Source organism: Erinaceus europaeus, chromosome 18 (assembly GCF_950295315.1).
Source record: "Erinaceus europaeus chromosome 18, mEriEur2.1, whole genome shotgun sequence".
In the NCBI taxonomy this organism is placed as follows: domain Eukaryota; kingdom Metazoa; phylum Chordata; class Mammalia; order Eulipotyphla; family Erinaceidae; genus Erinaceus; species Erinaceus europaeus.
In genome coordinates, this window is record NC_080179.1 from 40,293,391 (window position 1) to 40,312,553 (window position 19,163).

The following is a 19,163-nucleotide window of genomic DNA, read 5'->3' on the forward strand; positions in this document are numbered from 1 at the left end:
TATCATTTGTTTTCGTGTTATCTTTAAATTATTACTTTAAAATGTATTTCTTTATTTGTTACACTCAGTTATAATATCAAATAAGTTTCAGATCTACATCACTTAGGTTAAGCTGTCTTTTTTCTAAGTTTTATCTTTATTTATTGTATAGATAAAGCCAGAAATCAAGGGCATAGGGAGAGATAAAAGAGAGAAAGAGAGAAACCTGTAGCACTGCTTTCACCACTCACAAATCTTTCCCCCTACAGGTGGGGACTGGGGGCTTGAACCTGGGTCCATGTGCACTGTAACACATGCGCTCAACCAAGTGTGCCACCACTCAACCCCCTAGGTTAACATTTCTAGAGCACTAGCTAGAAGACTAGTGTGCTTCCTTACCTATTTGTATTTTTAATCTAGTAAAAAATATTATTCACTCACATATTCAGGTCCCACTTTAGAGAAGTGTCCATGTTATAGTCCACCATATTCCCTTCAGGAGAAATGAGAAGCCATTACTCTTGCCCTTGGGTTGCAAGGGCTCTATTATTGTTAAAGATGCTGAAAGAAGCATAAACTGAAATCCTTAGAGTTAGGTCTCTTAGACATCAAAAGCATTATTTATTGTTTGCAATCCATATTTGCAAAGTGCTTCAAGCTCTCTGGGGAAAGCTGGAATACAAACAGGAGGTGTGTGTATAATTAATAACTCTTCAGTAGGGATTATGGCCTCTCCCAGTAAAAGCATCTTTATACATTGACACATGAAAGATAGTTAAACAATTTCAAAATAGTCCAAAGTATATTCCCCCTGGATGTAAGGATAATTCATTGACAGAACATTCAGAAACATGTATGAAAACTGTCATGGTCACAGGACATTTCAATCAGCATTCATCCCAGAAGATGACAGCACATAATCCATGGAAAAGAAGACCTTACTCATGCCTCAGTACCAGCAGGAAAGGGCAGTGAGAGCCACTTCCAGGAAATGTGTCAGGAGTCTTTTCTCAAAGAAATACAGATGAAAGGGATACAGATCAAAACAGGACATCAGTAGTTGCTCTAATGTTTCCCTCTCTAGACAGTCCCCTAAATGAACACATGTATGTCCATGTGTGCTGGGCTAGCTTCACAGACAGGAGACAGATGACCTGGGACTCATGGCTGAGCTGGGCAGCAGGATCTCTTTATTCATGTGGAAAGCAGCACAATCTAAGCTAAGCTATCTCTATTCACAATCCTGTACTTATATATACTCGCCAAGTAGGGTGGAAACAGGATGTGACATAGAGAGGGTGGAGAAGAAAGAAACTGGTGGAAATCAGGGTGTGACAAGGAGGGGGAGGAGCAAAAAGAGAGTATGAACCAGCGGGATTAAACCAGTGCCCTAGAGGCAGGGTGGTGTTTAGTTAACAGGGGTGATGTAAATAGAATACAGTGTTAAGTAGGGGGGATTAAACCAATGAAACAGAAGGGGTTTTAGAAGCAGAATTAGAAACATACTAACACATGTGGACTCTGTAAATTTGGATAATTCACTTAACTTCTCTGCTTCCCAGAGAAAATAAGAATGTTCTGTGAAATAAATATGTATAAATATGAAAATAAATATGTTCTGTGAAAATTTTGTAGACAATTTTGAAGTAATAGAACATCTGTAGTGTGCACAGCACGTAACATTCAAAAAATATGAAATGCTCCCAGGCCACATATTTTCATTATGTCTGGTATCAGGATATGGCTAAATAACACACCAAGGTTTGATTTCACAAATTTAACATTATTCAAGCCATGGTACACTTTGTGGAAGGTGTCTGGATATGGCCACCTTGGAGGATGCCCAGGCCAAGGCAAGCTCATCTGCATTCCACGGGCTTGGTTTGAGTTAACAGGGTGTATTTTCACCAATTTGCCGACAACCTCAACAATTTGGTGAGACGATAGATAAACAGATAGATGGTAGATTAGTTCAGCAATAGAGATAAAACTGACGAGAGAGCTGGGTGTTAGTGCAGTGGGTTAAGCACAGGTGGTGCAAAGCACAAGGACCAGCTTAAAGATACTGGTTCGAGCCCTCAGCTCTCCACCTGCATGGGAGTCGCTTCCCAGGTGGTAAAGCAGGTCTGCAAGTGTCTATCTTTCTCTTCTCTCTCTGTCTTCCCCTCCTCTCTCCATTTCTCTCTGTTATAATAGTTCAAAATATGAACTATTATAGTCATGGGCCCTTTGGAACATAACTAAAATAGAGCTACAAGCTATTCTCAAAACGGAGACCCCAAATCTTCATCTGCAATATTCCTGCCTTTAGGTTCATGATTAGTCAGCAATGTGTTTGGATTTATATGTTAACTTTTTTTTCAGCCACCAGATTCCAGGTGCTACCATGATGCCAACTGGACCTCCCTGGGCAGATAACCCCACCAATGTGTTCTGGAGCCCTGCTTCCCCAGAGCCCTGCCCCCCTAGGGAAAGAGAGAGATAGATAGGCTGGGAGTATGGATTCACCTGTCAACACCCATGTTGAGCAGGGAAGCAATTACAGAAGCCAGACCTTCCACCTTTTGCACCTCATAATGACCCTGAGTCCATGCTCCCATCGGGATAAAGAATAAGAAAGCTATTAGGGGAGGGGACAGAATATGGATTCATGGTGGTGGGAATTGTGTGGAGTTGTAGCCCTCTTAGCCTATGGTTTTGTCAGTGTTTCCTTTTTATAATAAAAATTTAAAAATATATATGAATGTGGGATGGCAAACAAGGTAGGGTAGGTACTTTGCTATGCATGAAGCCAGCTGGGATAACTGCAGCAAAGGGGAGGGGCACTGTCGCTGTGATATCTCTCCCATATTCTTTCTGTCTCTATCTAAATGAAAATGTTGGCCCTGAAGCATTAAAGTCATGCATACAACAAGTCTTGGCTCCTCAGAACAAATAAGTAAATTACAGGGGCTAAGCCTGGTTGCGCACATGTTACCATATGCAAAGATTTGGGTTCAAGCCCCAGTTTCTACCTACATGGGTGAAGCTTCATAAGCAAAGAAGTAGTGCTGTAGGGATCTCTTTACAGCCCCCTGTCTTCCTTTTCCTTCTTGATTTTTTCTATCTGTATCCAATGAAAGGAACATAATAAATACAGTGTTAATATATGTATTTATAAAACATGCATTTGTGCAGAACTAGCAGTTTCACATTTACACATTTAACTGGGGAAGTAACTTAAGACTTCAGGGATCCAGCAGCAATTAACCAAAACAATTTTTTAATAATCACTGTGGTTTTACAGTTCCAGGTAGACTTTTTCAGATAAAAGCACCTACAGATGGAGAAACACCAAGGAGCCACAAGTCCTCTCAGTGCCATAATGCTCCCATCTGGCATGCCAGGGCCTCAAACCTGGGTCAGATACAGCAGAGGGAGCATCCTTCCAGGCAAGCTACCTTATCAGCCTCATCAAAACATTTTCTGAAATTCCAGAAGACATTTAAGATTCACTTGAAGGAAATACATTTTTTTTTTAGATTTTATTTATTTTTGAAGAAGATAGGCAGAGAGAGGAAGAAGCAGACATCACTCTGGTATATGTGATGCCAGGGATTGAACTCATGCTAGAGCGTACAATACTCTATCCACAGTGCCACCACTAGGACCACAGGAAATATAATTTAAGGAACTTTCAGTGTTGTGGTCTCTTTTACTCTGTATCTACCTCTCTGTGCTAAAAAAACTACATTTAAACCATGGTACTCAACAATATGGAACATTTTCATAGCATACTATCTAATAAAAAGCATCCTACCACAGTTTGCATAGTCTGGTTTTATTTTGAGGAATAATAGGTGAAAATCACCATTAATTATGCTCTTCATGCTACACAGGGTTTTTAGTACTTGAAGTATGTTGGATTATATCTTCCTCACAGTAACACTTTGGAGTTGTTACTGATTATGAGTCATTTTAAAGATATCTCGAGGGCTGAGGAGAGAGCATGATGCTTATGTAAAAAGACTTTTAAGCTGGTACTAGAGCCTTCGAGGTCCCAAGTTCAATCCCCAGCACCGCCATAAGACAGAGCTGAACAGGGCTCTGGACCCTTTCTCCCTGTCTCTTTCGCTGTTTGTATTTGCCTTTCATAAATTGGTAAAAATGCTAAAAAAAAAAAAAAAAGAGCTATCTTTAAAAGTAATTTAAAAGATAAAGATGCTGCAGAGATAGCTATAAAATATGTAAACAGCACTTTGTTACCACTATACAAGCTGGCTTGAGAGCTTTCTTGATCTGATCTAGGGGAGCCTGTGCCCCTCCCTGCTTCCATTGCAGTTCAACAAGAAATATCTCCTGGCAGCTTGCAGAGACATTCTGTAACACCTCCCCTTTACAGCCTGGAAATTTAAACATGAACTACCTCTCTGTGTGAAACAGCTGGCTGGGAAGCCGGTGCCTTAATTAGCTGTTCCTCCCTGGGGATTTGTGCTCAGAGAATTCACTCTTCAGAGCAAGTACAGCTGGTGAGATGAAACAACCAAGTCAATTGTCTTGAAATTTGCTTTTAAAGGGAACATCATTTATGACTCTGTGTGTGTGTGTGTGTGTGTGTGTGTGTGTGTGTGTGTGTGTGTGTGTGTTGAGAAAGATTTCATTTAAAAAACACTAGAGTCTAGGTCTTACACTGAGAAACCCTTAAATTAGTTTGGTTTCTTACTGGTCAAAAACACAGATTTTTAAAGCTTCGTTGCTGGCAGTGTATTTAAACTCACTCTGCTATAGTTTAATTACCCGTGATTTTGAAAGGTACAACTAGTATCTACTCCACAGGTAAGCCCTTAGTACCAGTTTCCAGCAATGCAAAGCTTTGTATATGTTTATCATCTTATAACATTTTTTTCTTGAGCAGGTAAACTTGATAAACATCACTTAGGCGAACATTGACATTAAACTTAGAAAAGAGCTATTTTTCATATACTTTCTAAACACAGATGAAAAGCGACTGAGAAATTGCTGATATTTAAGTCTCTGCTATGTTTCAAGTATCAGGTATCCCCTTCTCGCTCACTACAGTTTTTAATGAAAAACTAGTCATAATTTTCAAACTTTATGACCACGTGGGTAATCTTTGAGAGATAAAATAGTTCCCCCAAGGTCATGACTCTGGTAACATCCAGATACCTAACACTGATGTTATACTTCAATACCCCTACTTGTCACCAAAGACTGCTTACCCAGTCTGTAGGTCACTGCTGGGAGAAGTCTGAAATCCAACTTGGAGCTGAATATGATGAAAGACCCACTCACAGTGAGGCGCACTTTACCAGACCAGACATGACTGAAGACAGAATCCAAGAGTGCTCCCAGGCCAGGGGCCAAGACACGGTTCACGTGGTAGAGTTCATACTTTATCACAGACTAGGACTCAGGCTAGAGATCTCAGCAGCCACATAGGAGCACTGTGTACAGGGGAAACTTCTGGAGCAGTGAAGCACCTTCTTTCTACACCCCACCACAGACATCTTTTTTTTTCTTTCTTTCTCTATCATCCTCTATCTGAAAAAGTAAATAGGGCTGGACAGTGGCTCACCAGGCTGAGCACACAAGTTACCTTGTGCATGGACTCATGTTCCAGTAGATGCTCTCCAGCTGCTGGGGGGGATCGCAGTGAAGCAAGTAGTGCAGGTGTCTCTCTTTCTCTTTCCCTTTCTACCCTGCCTCTCTTAATTTCTCTCTGTTCTATCAGAGAAAAGAAAAAACAAATGGCTTCCAGGAGTGGTGGATCCTATGAATGCTCCGAAATCTGGTAAGACTGAAAATAACAACAACAACAACAACAATAATAATAATAATAAATGAAAGGAGAAGAACAAAAAAAATCAATAAGCTGAGAAAAAAAAATCTGCCCGAAACAGTTGCACAGGAATGAAGGCTCAGTGGAGCCCTGGTGCCAAGAGAAAAATAAAGGAAAACAAATTAGAAAAAAAAGAGTTCCCTGTAGTCCCTGTACACTGAGTCATAATCTGAGACATCTGCCAACAATGAAGGCAAAAGAGAACTACAAAGCACAGAAATTAGAACTCTTACAGTACATAATATGTGTTAGTGTTTATTATCCTGACACGAAGTTACTTAGAAAAGGATACATCACAGTTTTGGGGGGAATTACAGTAAAGAAGAAAAAACCTGTAGGATGTAAAACAAGTGCTGTCTTGTTTAAAAATCAAATAAGGATGTAAGTGGCCTCCAATCTCCCTGATTCCTTCCTTTGTCCTTGGATAACCCTCCATATGTGAAAGGTTGTGTTTCCAGTTGAGTAGAGCTAAGATGTAGCATCACAATTTTCACCAGTGATACATTCTCAAGTAAAATTTGTGCTTCCAATTTAGAGATGACACTCTGAGACTCTCTAGCTGGAGGAAAACATACCTGGTCTCAGAGAAAAATGGGGGATGTCTCTCAGGCCAGGGTTCAAAATGGAACCTAGGGGGCTGGGCAGTGGTGCATCTGTTAGAGCACTCACAGTACAGTGCACAAGGACACTGGTCAAGCTCCCAGTCCCCACCTGCAGGGGGGGTGCTTCATGAAAGGTAAAACAGTGCTGCAGGTATTTCTCCCGCTCAACATCTTTCTCTCCTTACAATTTCTCTGTCTCTGTCACACACACACACACACACACACACACACACACACACACACACACACACACACGCACACACAAGGCCTAGAGGGCATCATCTGTGCCTGTACTTCTCTTTCTAGCTCTTACCACACATTTCTTAGTGTTCTCAGCTTGTTTCTGCCCAATTTTAAATGCATTCCGTCAATAAATATGAATATCAACAAGATACAAATTGACTTTAAGGAAAGGTCCTACTGTTGACTTGGGATGCATTGGATCGACCTTCCCGTGGTGCATCCCGTGAGTACCCATTCATTGGAGAAACTGACGATCCTTCCTAGCCGACTGAATCCACATGGATCCCAGTCACTTTCAAAGCCAGCAACAAGCAGCTCCTAACAGCTTTCAACCTGACGCTGTTGACTGGCTATGGAAGAAGGGCAAACGCTAGAAGAAGAACTGTTGACTTAGCATATTTCACTGGAGACTCAAATACTCTGGTGTTTGCCTACTTTAAATTGGTTGGGGATGTGGTCATAAGGTTGCTCAATGAGATGTCTCTTAATTGTTTAAATATTTTATGGTGTAATTCTTTGGATAAAACCTCAAAATCCAAATTTTTAGAATAACATTAAAATTAATAAGTAACCAAAAAAATTAATAAGTAACCTATGTTAATATAATATACAACTTATTTGGGTTATATAAACATACAAAACTGTACTAAATATAAAAATATTCAAAATTGATTTTACTTTACAAATATCAGTGATTCAAGTGTTTTACAAAATTATGAGAATGATATACAATCATTAAGAAGTGGGAGAATAACCAGTAAACACACAAAAAGAAATTTACATTTTAATTCTAAGCCCCTTCCTTCATTGACCATATAACTGACCAAGCCAGAGATTAAATCACTGGGGTTCTATGTTGGCTTGTTGTAGCCAGTAGCTCCATAAAAACAAGCCAGAGGGAGTCGGGCTGTAGCACAGCGGGTTAAGTGCAGGTGGCGCAAAGCACAAGGACCGGAATAAGGATCCCAGTTCGAATCCTGGCTCCCCACCTGCAGGGGAGTCGCTTCACAGGCAGTGAAGCAGGTTTGCAGGTGTCTATCTTTCTCTCCTCTTCTCTGTCTTCCCCTCCTCTCTCCGTTTCTTTCTGTCCTATCCAACAACGACAACAACAATAATAACTACAACAATAAAACAACAACGGCAACAAAAGGGAATAAATAAATAAAATAAATATTAAAAAAAAATCAGCCAGAGTCTATGTATCAGAACCATGAAAGTGTGACTCTCCTCTGTGGGCCCTGGCTTTGGGTTTATCTGGAAGAATCTGATTGAGATGGTGACCTATCTTTTAGCCAATTATCTGCATCCACCACACACATTCTCCCAGTAGGAGACAGTGGTAAGTCCACATGTCATCAGCTTATAGTTGGGGTTCATTTCTCCTCACACTTACTCGGTCTGTGAAAATTCATCTTCATGTGAGATATGAAAAGTAATCACAGACACATTGGATGCACAGATTGGGAAGAAATGTCAATTAATTGTAAGTTTTGGGCTGCTAAAAAGAAGTGTAACAGAGAATCAGGCATGCATGGGAAATGGCAGATATGAGAGACAGAAATAGAGATAGACAGAGACAGAGTTAGTAAGGGAAAGGAGGGAGGGAAAGAGAAAGAGAAGGAGGGAGAAAGAGAGAGAACATTGATCATAGCAGACCATGCAAATACTTTCAGAAAACCAATAATTGCCAAGACAAATCTGACAGAGCAATTCAATTCTCTGGTCCATAAAGTGAAGGAGAGGAGATTCATACAAACCAAACATGAAGAGAAATGACAATGCAGAAAGAGCCTCTGAGAATCGCCAGATCACAGAGAGTTTTGCCAATCCTTCCAGGAGATCAAAAGCCCAACCTTAGTTTGCCCTGGAGTACACTGGTGTCTTAAAGCAGCCCTCCCCAGTCCTCCACTTGGGCCCTCGGCCTGCCAGTCTTCATTCACCTTCCTTAATATGCACCTAAGGAACTTGAGGTCCGGGGTACTGGGAGGCCCCATCTTGGGCTGAAGTCCTCTCAGCATCACATCCTGGACACAGACTCCTTAATTATTAACTACTCCCTTCAGGGAACACTGAAATCCAAGAGCACATCAAGATGTGTGTAATCCCCCCCCTACATTCACAGGGCATTCTGCCTCATTGAAAGTGAAAGAATAGGGACCAGGTGGTGGCACAACTGGTTGAGAGCACATGTTACAATGCCTAAGGAGCCAGGTTTGAGCCTCCCAGCCCCACCAGCAGGGGGGAAAGCTTTGCAAGTGGTGAAGCAGTGCTGATGGTGTCTTTCTATCTTCCTGTCCCTGTCTTTCTCCCTCTCTATATCTCCTCACCCTCTCAATTTCTGTCTGTCTCTATATAATAAAATAATAAAAGCAAATCTAAATAGAGTGAAAAAGTACAGTTAAGATATTGTTCATTTTCGAAATAGACATTGACAACAAAAGTGACATAACTGTAGGGGCAGTGGATAGGGGTCAGAATGAGGTGGTTCTAGTAGAAAATGATGTATTTTGCTTATTTTGTGTTACTTTAAAAAAAATAAAGAATAATGACTAATTTTATCCTTATGGGACACAATTACATTTAGATTTTAAATTGCAACATTTATTCATTTTCTTTCATTTCCTGAACTATCTTACCCTTCTATACTTTGAAATTTTAATAAGATCTACAAATCCTACCGACAGAAAACTGTCATGAACACAAGAAAGTGAATGTGGCCGAGGAGGTCTTCATCCTAATCTACTCAAAGTACCATTGGTGCATGACTACATCCAGTATTCTGAAGAGGAAATCCTCAGTTTCCAGAATAAAAGGGGGCATCTGACTAGCAGCAACCTTCAGTTCCTGAGACTTAATCTTTAGGAACTGAGTTTACCCTAGAAAAAAAAAGAGCCTTTCATTTCTCCCTCTTGGAAATTGTGTTTCCAGTCTTGTGAGGTCCTTCTGATCTCTGCTCAGCTTACAGGGCAAGAGGCAAGACACCAGCAAAGATCAGTGTGGAATCCCATAATGTTCCTTGTTAAGTGTCAGGGTCCTTTCTGCAGAGGAGTTGACTTTTTAGTGGGATTCTTAGATAAAAACTTATATGGAAACAGTTTCTGTTTACAAAAAAAGAGTTTAAAATAAGGACAGATAGTAAATAAGTACTATTGTAAGTTTATTTTATTTTTTTTCATTGTATTTTATTTACTTATTGGATAAAGACAGTCAGAAATTGAGAGGAAGGGGGACATAAAACAGGAGACAGAAAGAGAGATGTCTGCTGCCCTGTTCCACCATATGTGAAGCTTTCCCCCTGCAGGTGGGGACTGAGAGCTTGAACCCGGGTCCTTGTGCATTATAACCTGTGCTCTCAACCACCACCCAGACCCCCTATGATAAGGCTTTAAATTACTGGCTTTCAATTATTTGAAGGACATGATTGTGCCATTAAGAAGAAGCCTATGCTCTGTGTAAGAGAAAACGGGTGACAAATAGGTCATAGAAGATAACGTTTTTATCAATAACTATTGATATGCAGTTTCAATAGTTACATCTTGATTCATCTACTGATCTCAGATTGTTGCACTGCCTTACTTAGCCATTCTTCTCTCACTAGAGAAATTAAAACTGTATGAGTAGCATTTGTGTAATATGAATAGAAGACTGTTGTTTTTAATAAAGATGAAGGCAGATGGGGGAGAACAACAGAAATTAAAAGCTAAATTGTGTTTAACCTCTGAGAGCAGGAAGGCAATTATTTCAGATAGTAGGGCTAGTATGAGAATAAGTGAGCATATGTGAACTCACTCCCTTTCTTCCAGGCAGTCACCACTAATCACACCCTGCTTCCTGCCTGGACCAAGTGGCAAATTGTTCCCAGGATGGCCATTACTAATCTATAGTAGCTGCCATCCCTGGACAAGACATTATTTTAAGTAATTGCAAGACATGAGTTTTCTATGCCAACATTTCCTAGGTGCCAATACTGAGTAATGCAACTCCTCACAGCTCTTCCTTGGGCATCCTTCAGAGGGAACTCCTGACTAATGAGCCCCTTCCACCATACACAATGGGTAAAACATTCCAGCAAACTGTATCATCACAGCTTTTTGTTTACTCCTTTCAGTCAAACAGACAACAGCTGCCAGAAAGCATGCTACTTCCTGTTTGCAAATGAAGCAAAGGAATGAGGAGCAAACTGGTTTGGGCATTTCAGCTAGGAAACTGAAAATAGCTTGCCAAGAGGGGCATTGGGGTGGGAGGATGAAATGAGACTTCCAAATGACTGTGGGAAAGGTAAAGTCACTTTATGAAATACTGTCAGAAGTGCCATTTGTTGGCAGCCTGGTGTGCAGTCAGCAAGTTCATCAGTAATGATAATGATAGCAATTCAGGAGCTAATAGTGAATAGTTGGCAGTGGAGGCTTCACTCTCACACCTTGCATTCTCTAAGCATCTCTGTCAGTCTCCATAACTGTCCTCTGTGCATCTGTTGGTATGATACATAGACAGCCTGTAGTTCATATGTACTTAAGGATCTAGTCAAGATCTCCCAACCAGCATAAGTGACAAGACACTTATCAGAGCTGTGAAGCACTCCTAAATCTATCTACAATTCCACACTTTAGTCTGCTGGGGGCACCAGAGACGTGGGAGCAGAAAAACTCAAGAATTTTCTTAGAGGAAATTCACTGATTTGCAAATAAAGTCAGAGTTAAATCCTAGAAGCTTGCCAACTGTTCTATACTCTTTCTGCTTTTTCTTTACAAGGCCTGGGCCAGTGTGATGACAGATTCTGCCTTGGTTGTGTGATGGTAACTGAGGGGAGTGACAGAGACAGGTTGGTGAGTAAAAGTTTTGATAATGGGTCTGTTTCAGATTCTGATCTGCGCCTCACACTATAACTCCTAAATGTAAAACCAGTGGCTTCTAAAGAATATATAATGTATGCTAGTCCTCTGCCATTTTATGTAATCTCATAGAGTTTTCCCAGAATCCTTCTCTCTCTCCCTCTCTCTCTCTCTCTCTCTCTCTCTCTCTCTCTCTCTTTTGCCTCCAATGCTATTGCTGTGGCTTGGTGTCTGCACTACGAAACCACTGCTCCTGGAGGCTATCTTTTCCCACTTTTGTTGTACCTGTTGCCCTTGTTGTTGTTATTACTATTATTGTTGTTGGATAGGACAGAGAGAAATTGAGAAAGGAGGGGAAGACAAAGAGGGAGAGAGAAAGATAGACACCTGCAAACCTGCTTCACCACCTGTGAAATGACCTCCCTTGCAAGTGGGGAGCCAGGTACTGGAACCAGGGTCCTTATGCCGGTCCATGTGTTTGGCACCATGTGCACTTAACCGCTGTGCTACCTACCCCCAAGTGCCTCCCCACCAACTGCCTCAGAATAATTCTCCAAGAAGTTGGCTGTGTCTAGACCTTTTCTGTGCATACTAGTTGTATATAAGATAACTATAAAATAGGTTTTCCAGGAACAATTAGAAATTTTGCCACTTATGAGGGGGGGATTCTAGTTAAAACACTCATATACTGTTAGACATTTTGCTATTTTTATGATAAGCTGTTGATTACATTACCACAACATATATAACTATAGACTTCTTTTTTTTCTGTGATATTTTTATTCAGCAAGACTGTGAGCTCCTTAGGAACAAGAGAATTATATCTATGTATTATTTATCATTACATATTTTAAAATGATGGTGGGTACAGCTGGAACTCAGTAAACAACCAGCTTGTTAATAAATGCCTTCTTCCTTTAGTTTTCACCTTAGATACCCTACTTTAATTTATACCAGAAAATCAAATAAAACACTAAAAAAATTATTTGATTTTTTTTTTACCAGCAGCTGAGGGGATATCTTAGTCAATAGAAGATTTTCACGCATAAGGCTCCTGGTTGGATTACACTGGCTTCAATCTCTCTCTCTCTCTTATGATATATATGTATATGTATATGTATATGTATATGTATATGTATATGTATATGTATATGTATATGTATATGTATATGTATATGTATATATATATATAATAAAAATTTAGAAAAGTAAAAGGTTGAGGTTGGGTGGTGGTTCTGGTGCTGAAGGATTGAGTTTGAGTCCATCCCCTCTTACCTGTAGGGGGGGAGCATCATGAGTGCTGAAGTAGATCTGCGAGTATCTATCTTTCTCCTCTCTCTCTCTCTCTATCTATCTATCTCTGTCTCCCCCTCTCATTTCAATCTTCCTTGGTCATATCAAATAAAATGGAAATAAATAAATGGAAAAATGGCTCCTAAAAGGAGTGTGATAACCCTAAAGTCAAAAGAAAACAGAAAAAAAATATATTTTCCAGAAAAAAAACATGTAGAGTGTGAAAGAATTTTCCAAATAATCAAGGATTTTAGCAGATGCTCTACAAGTGGGGAAACATAACATTTGCTTTAGCTGTATAAACAAAACAGATTTGGAGTGCAATGACTCAGAGTTTGCCTAGAACTCATTTGAGATCTTTGTCTGTTTCTTTGACTTCACTGTGTACCATTCTTTAAATAATTTCTGGATTATGAAATATTTTTTTAAAATAACAACAATTCATCTAATTAGGAAAGGGCTGCAAATTAGGTAAGATTTTTTTCCATGAGCATTAGAAAAGTCACATTGATTCTATTTTTTTTTTCCCTCCAGTGTTATCTCTGGGTCTTGGTGTCTGTACTACGAATCCACTGTGATCCTGTAGCCACTTTTTTATTTAAATTTTTTGTATAGGACAGAGAGAAATTGAGAGAGGAGGGACAGATAGAGAGTGAGAGAGAATGACAGGCACCTGCAGACCTGCTTCACTCCTTGCAAAGCAACCGCCTGAAGGTAGGAAGCAGAGGTCTCAAACCCAGATCTTTGTACTGGTCCTTGCACTTCGTACTGTGTGCGCTTAACCTTGAGCACCATCATCTGGCCCCCAGTCACCTTGATTCTTTAAATTACTTGTTTTCAGGTTAATTAAAACAGCTCTTTTGGTTAGTGTGCTGCTTTGTTATGTGTGAGCCAATTTTGGTCCAACTCATTGAACTCTCTCTGCTTCTATCTCTATCTGACAGAAATCATCTGGGCTCCAATGTAATGACATGACTATAATAAACTGGTTATTATTTTGTTTAAAATTGTCCATAATTATGGTCTCAAAAGATGAGAGGAAGGGTTAAAGTGGAGTAATATCATAATAGGTGAGGGTGAAGGATCTTAATCCAAATCAAGATAATGAAATCAATTCCCATCCCTCTAGCCCTCTCCTACGGAAACCTGTTCACTCAAATCCAGCAGCTAAGTATTGATCTGAGAAGCTTACTCAGGAAGATGGGTAGTGATGAGCACTAACACTTCAGATCACAAGATCAAGAACACCCAGAGGTAAAATCAAAACTTAAAACCAAACAGACAGCTATAATGACTATTGCTGTGGGTAGCAAGACAGAAGCTAGATACCACGCTAGGAGAAGAAAAGTCAGTATAGTAGGAAGAAAGCATAGATCCAGCATCTAGTCCAAGTTTTGCATTTTCAAGTTCCAGGCAGTGCTAATGGTACTGGTTCAGGGATGGCATTTTGAGAATTACCGCCATAAAGAATATTCAACCTCTTCTAAGTTACACAAAATAACTATTACAGTTACAGGATCAATTCATCTAAATCAGTGTTTGCTTTGTCTTTTTTTTAATTTCTTTATTGGATAATTAATGTTTTACATTTTACAGTAAATACAATAGTTTGTACATGCATAACATTTCCCGTATAACAGTGCAACCGCCCCCCCCCCACCCCAGGTCCTCTGTCATCCTTTTTGGACCTCTATTCTCCCCACTGCCCACACCTGAGTCTTTTACTTTGGTTCAAAACGCCAACTCCAGTTCAGGTTATACTTGTGTTTTCTTTTCTGATCTTGATTTTCAATTCCTGCCTCAGAGTGAGATCATCCCATATTCATCACATATTCATCCTTCTGTTCATCCTTCTGACTTATTTCACTTAACATGACTTTTTTCAAGCTCCATCCAAGATCGGCAGAAAACAGTGAAGTCAACATTTTTAATAGCTGAGTAGTTTACCATTGTGTATATAGACCACAAATAGCTCAGCTACTCATCTGTTGTTGCACACCTGGGTTGCTTCCAGGTTTTGGCTATTACAAATTGTGCTGCTAAGAACATATGTGTACACAGATCTTTTAGATGGGCATCTTGGGTTCCTTAGCATATGTCCCCAGGAGAGGAATTGCAGACTCAAAGGGCAGGTCCATTTCTAGCCTTCTGAAAGTTCTCCACAGAGGTTGAGCCAATTTCCATTCCTACCAGCAGTGCAGGAGGGTTCCTTTGACCCCACAACCTCTCCAGCATTTACTGCTGTTACCTTATCTGATGTATGACATTCTCAGAGAAGTGAAGTTGTTGTCTTTATTTGCATTTCTCTGACAATCAAAGACTTGGAACATTTTTTCATGTGTTTATCAACTTTTTGGATATCTTATGTGGTGAATATTCTGTGCATGTCCTCTTCCCATTTTTGGATGGGGTCATTTGTTTTCTTGTGGTTGAGTTTGGCAAGCTCTTTATATATTTTTGTTATTAAACTTTTGTCTGATGTATGGCATGTAAAGATTTTCTCCTATTCTGTGAGGGGTCTCTTGGCTTGGGTAGTGGTTTCTTTTGCTGTGCAGAAGCTTTTTTAATTTGATGTAGTCACATAGGTTTATGCTTGCCTTAGTCTTCTTTGTAATTGGATTCGTTTCATTGAAGATGCCTTTAAAATTTATGCAGAAAAGAGTCCTGCCAATATTTTCCTCTAAGTGTCTGATAGTTTCTAGTCTAACATCCAAGTTCTTGGTCAATTTGGAATTTACTTTTGTATTTGGTGAAATATAGTGGTTCGGTTTCATTCTTTTGCATGTTTCAACACATTTTTTTTTCCCAACACCATTTGTTGAAGATACTCTGCTTTTCCCATTTAATAGTCTGGGCATCTTTGTCAAAGATTAGATGTCCACAGGTGTGGGGGATTACTTCTGGGTTCTCAATTCTATTCCACTGGTCAGTGTGTCTATTCATGTTGCAGTACCAAGCAATTTTGATGACAATGACCCTATAATGCAATTTGAGACCTGGGAGTGTGATGCTTCCAGTTCTGTTCATTCTTCTCAAGATTGTCTTGACAATTCTAGTTCTTTTCTGCTTCCAGATAAACATTTGTAGCATTTTTTTCTATTCTTCTAAATAATGTGGTTCGGATCTTGATGAGGAGAGCATTAAATTTGTATATGGAAGAGCGCACATGCTATAGTGTGCAAGGACGCAGGTTCAAGGCCCCGGTCCCCACCTGTGGGGGAAAGCTTCACAAGTCCTGAATCAGGGCTGCAGGTGTGTCTCTCTGTCTCCCTCCCCCTCTGTCACCCCAGTCCCTCTCCATTTCTGACTATCTCTATCTAATAAAGATTTAAAATTTAAAAAATTAAAAAACACATTATGTATGTTCAGAGTGGATGAAAGAATAGTACCACATTGTAAACATAGGCAGTATCTATTAATTCTGTCATACACCCAAATGTACTATGAACTTGTAAATTGAACTTTTATATATATTTGGACATTCACTAACGTTTGAGAAGCACTACTTAATGCTAAGAGAAAAATGAAGATGGAAGAAAAAGGTGTAGGTCAATGTCAAATTAATAGTAGTGATATAAATTAGATGGGCTAAGGTATCAGTCAAGCTCCATTTCTCCTTATCTATGAGTCAAGGCATGCCTCTTTAGTTTCTTTCTCTCCTGGTCTACAGGTGGGGATAGAATGAGCTCAATTTGATCACTGATCAGACTTTCATATGATTATCACTATGGTGTAGAAACTATTCTCCTAGTGTATGACAGAATAGGGCAAAACACTAAAAGTGTTGTTACTGTTTCCTTTGGGAAAGAATGCTTTATAAGACAGTTCTCCTTACCTGGGTGCAGTTTCCCATGCTTCTATGATAGGTGTCTCTAGCCCACAACTAATTTAGATTCTCTTGTCTCATTGAGTGTTGGGTCCCCAACATCTTAGTCCCCTTGCCCTTGCAAAACATTGAAATCTTCATTCTAAATGGATAAAATGGATGTAATTCCTCATCATTAGGATGGTAACTTCTAATATTCTGAGGCCTCAAAATGCTCTGAAACATTTGAAATCACAACTACTTTGAGACAGTAAACAAATGGACTTCATTTACTCTAAGTGATTGAAGACCACAGGTTGACTCAGGATACACAGAGAGAAGAGAAGGTACAACGCCCACTCATAGAGGTACCTAGAATTTCTTTAGAATGGCACTTTTCTTCCCTCCCATGTAGTTCTATCTGCTAAACAGTCCTGTTACTCCAGGATCTTGGTGAATGTACAACTGCACCAACAAGACTAGAATCTCTGATAGAGCAAGGATTACCCAGTAGGAATAACAGAGACCCCTGGGAATGCATGGGGACCAGGAAAAAGGTAAGAAAGGATATTGTAAGTGGACAGTTACATGAGATAAGATATCACACAAACAAGAAGAATGGCTCCTACTTTCTCTCTTTTGTTCCTAACTTTCTCTATTTAATTACTGCTATGTTTTGTTATTGTTGTTGCAGGATTGCTATTCTGGTTTCTTATAATTGCCTTCACTTCTGATCTTATTTATTTCTTTTATTTCTCTCTTATCTGACTTGGTTCTTAAGTTTAGTTCTGAAATTAGAGAATTAAGTGATTCACTGAGTAGCCATTACTTTAGAGATAGTTTTAATTCTATGATGGGAGCAGTATGGTTTAATTGAGTCATGTCACTAAAAGAATAATGGTTGGTTATAGACATTTTAAAAATAAAAATCATGATGAAATCTAATTATCAGATTTTTTTTAAGAAAGAAAAATTCTGGCTAAGTGGTGGTATATACAGTTGATTGCACTTGTTACCATGCTCAGTGCTCTAAGTAAAGTATTATGGTACTCACTTCTGGGAGATTGGGGAGGGAGTTTACAAGCTGTGGAGCAGTAACTGTAGGCATCTTTCTCCCCCTCTCTATTTATCTCTATCTTTTACAAAGAAATAAACAAAAAAAAAAGTCACTGGGAGCAGTGGAGTCTTTGTATAGGCAAAAATCCTCCACAGATCCACAGATAACCATGGTGACAAAAAAAAAAAAAGGAGAGAAAGGAAGGACAAAATTGTTCAATAAGAATTGTTCTTACTGTGCTGCTTATTATTCATTTCCTCTTAAGCTACAGTAGCAGAAATTCTAAAGGGAAACCATATAAAGAATGCATCATCAGTTTTGTATTTGAATTTAATTTTCTGCCCCTTTTTGTTATTAAATGATTTTGAGAAGCCTTTGTTAACACAGCTCCATATATAACAGACCTATTTACACCACGAGAAATTGGAAAGTTTCATTTATTAGAGAGAGAGTACCAGAGTATCACTGCTAGGGATATTGCAATGACAGGGATCATTCTCAGGACAGCATGGCTGAAAGCTCAATGCTTTATCCACTCTACCACCTCTTAGGCCAGGACATCATAGTCACAATTTCTAACAAACCTCTAGTCATCAGGTCTACAGACCTGCAATGCTATTTCATTCATTATGGCCATTTTATCAGTAGGAAGCAGAACCCCCTAAACATAACACAGGTACCTAAGATGGTTAGTGTGAGTGCTAAACTAAGCCTTCAGGTGTTCAGATATTCCTTTGGTGAATGTCTAAAGTATGCCGGGCTTCTGCCTACAGGTTACAGGAATGATAGAGTCTCAGACTTCTAACATTTAGGCTCTAGTCCTAAATGTAGGCAAAAAACAACACAAAAACATATCATATAATGCCTAATATTGGGGATAAAATAGTGACAAAACAAGGAACAGAGTGGAGGCATGATTTGAGACACTATAGTCCCTATAATATCTGCTCCTCAAGGTCATCATACTGATTTCAGTGAAGCACTGCTGTGGAGGAGGACAACAACAACCCTTAAATTAAATCTACATCATCAGGAAACAAATGGAACTAAACCATGTGGCATCTGGAGAAACTGGATTGAAGGAAGAGGAAAGAAAACACAAAGCGCAAAGCACCAGCCTCCTGGCAAACTGTAGAAGTGCTACAGGGGATACAAGTCAGGTCTGGGAGAGAACAAAGGTGGGAAATGTTGAGGATGAACTCAGAGAGAAGATTGTTCAATGCCCGTTGCACCCAGGAAGAAGTCTGGGTTTCCTCTCCAGTGACAGGGAAAAACACTGCCCAAGTTTGAACAGAGAAACAACATGAAAAGCCACATGCTGGGTGCTGATTGGAGAATGAACTTCCTCTAGGCAAGAACTCAGGAAGAAGACCAAGTAGGAGTTCACAGCAGCTAAATTGACAAGAGATACTGGAACACAGACACGTTTGGAGCAGTGGGGGGGTGAGCAGTGTCTGGGCTCTGAATTTATTCTACAAATATTAATGAAGGGATTATCAAGCATTCAGCTGAA

At 39.6% G+C, this 19,163-nt stretch overlaps 1 protein-coding gene across 1 annotated transcript in view; it reads right to left on the minus strand.

Moving 5' to 3' along the window:
• CNTNAP5 (contactin associated protein family member 5) overlaps window positions 1–19,163 on the minus strand; it is a 956,089-nt gene that overhangs the window by 82,295 nt on the left and 854,631 nt on the right. The window lies entirely within an intron of this gene.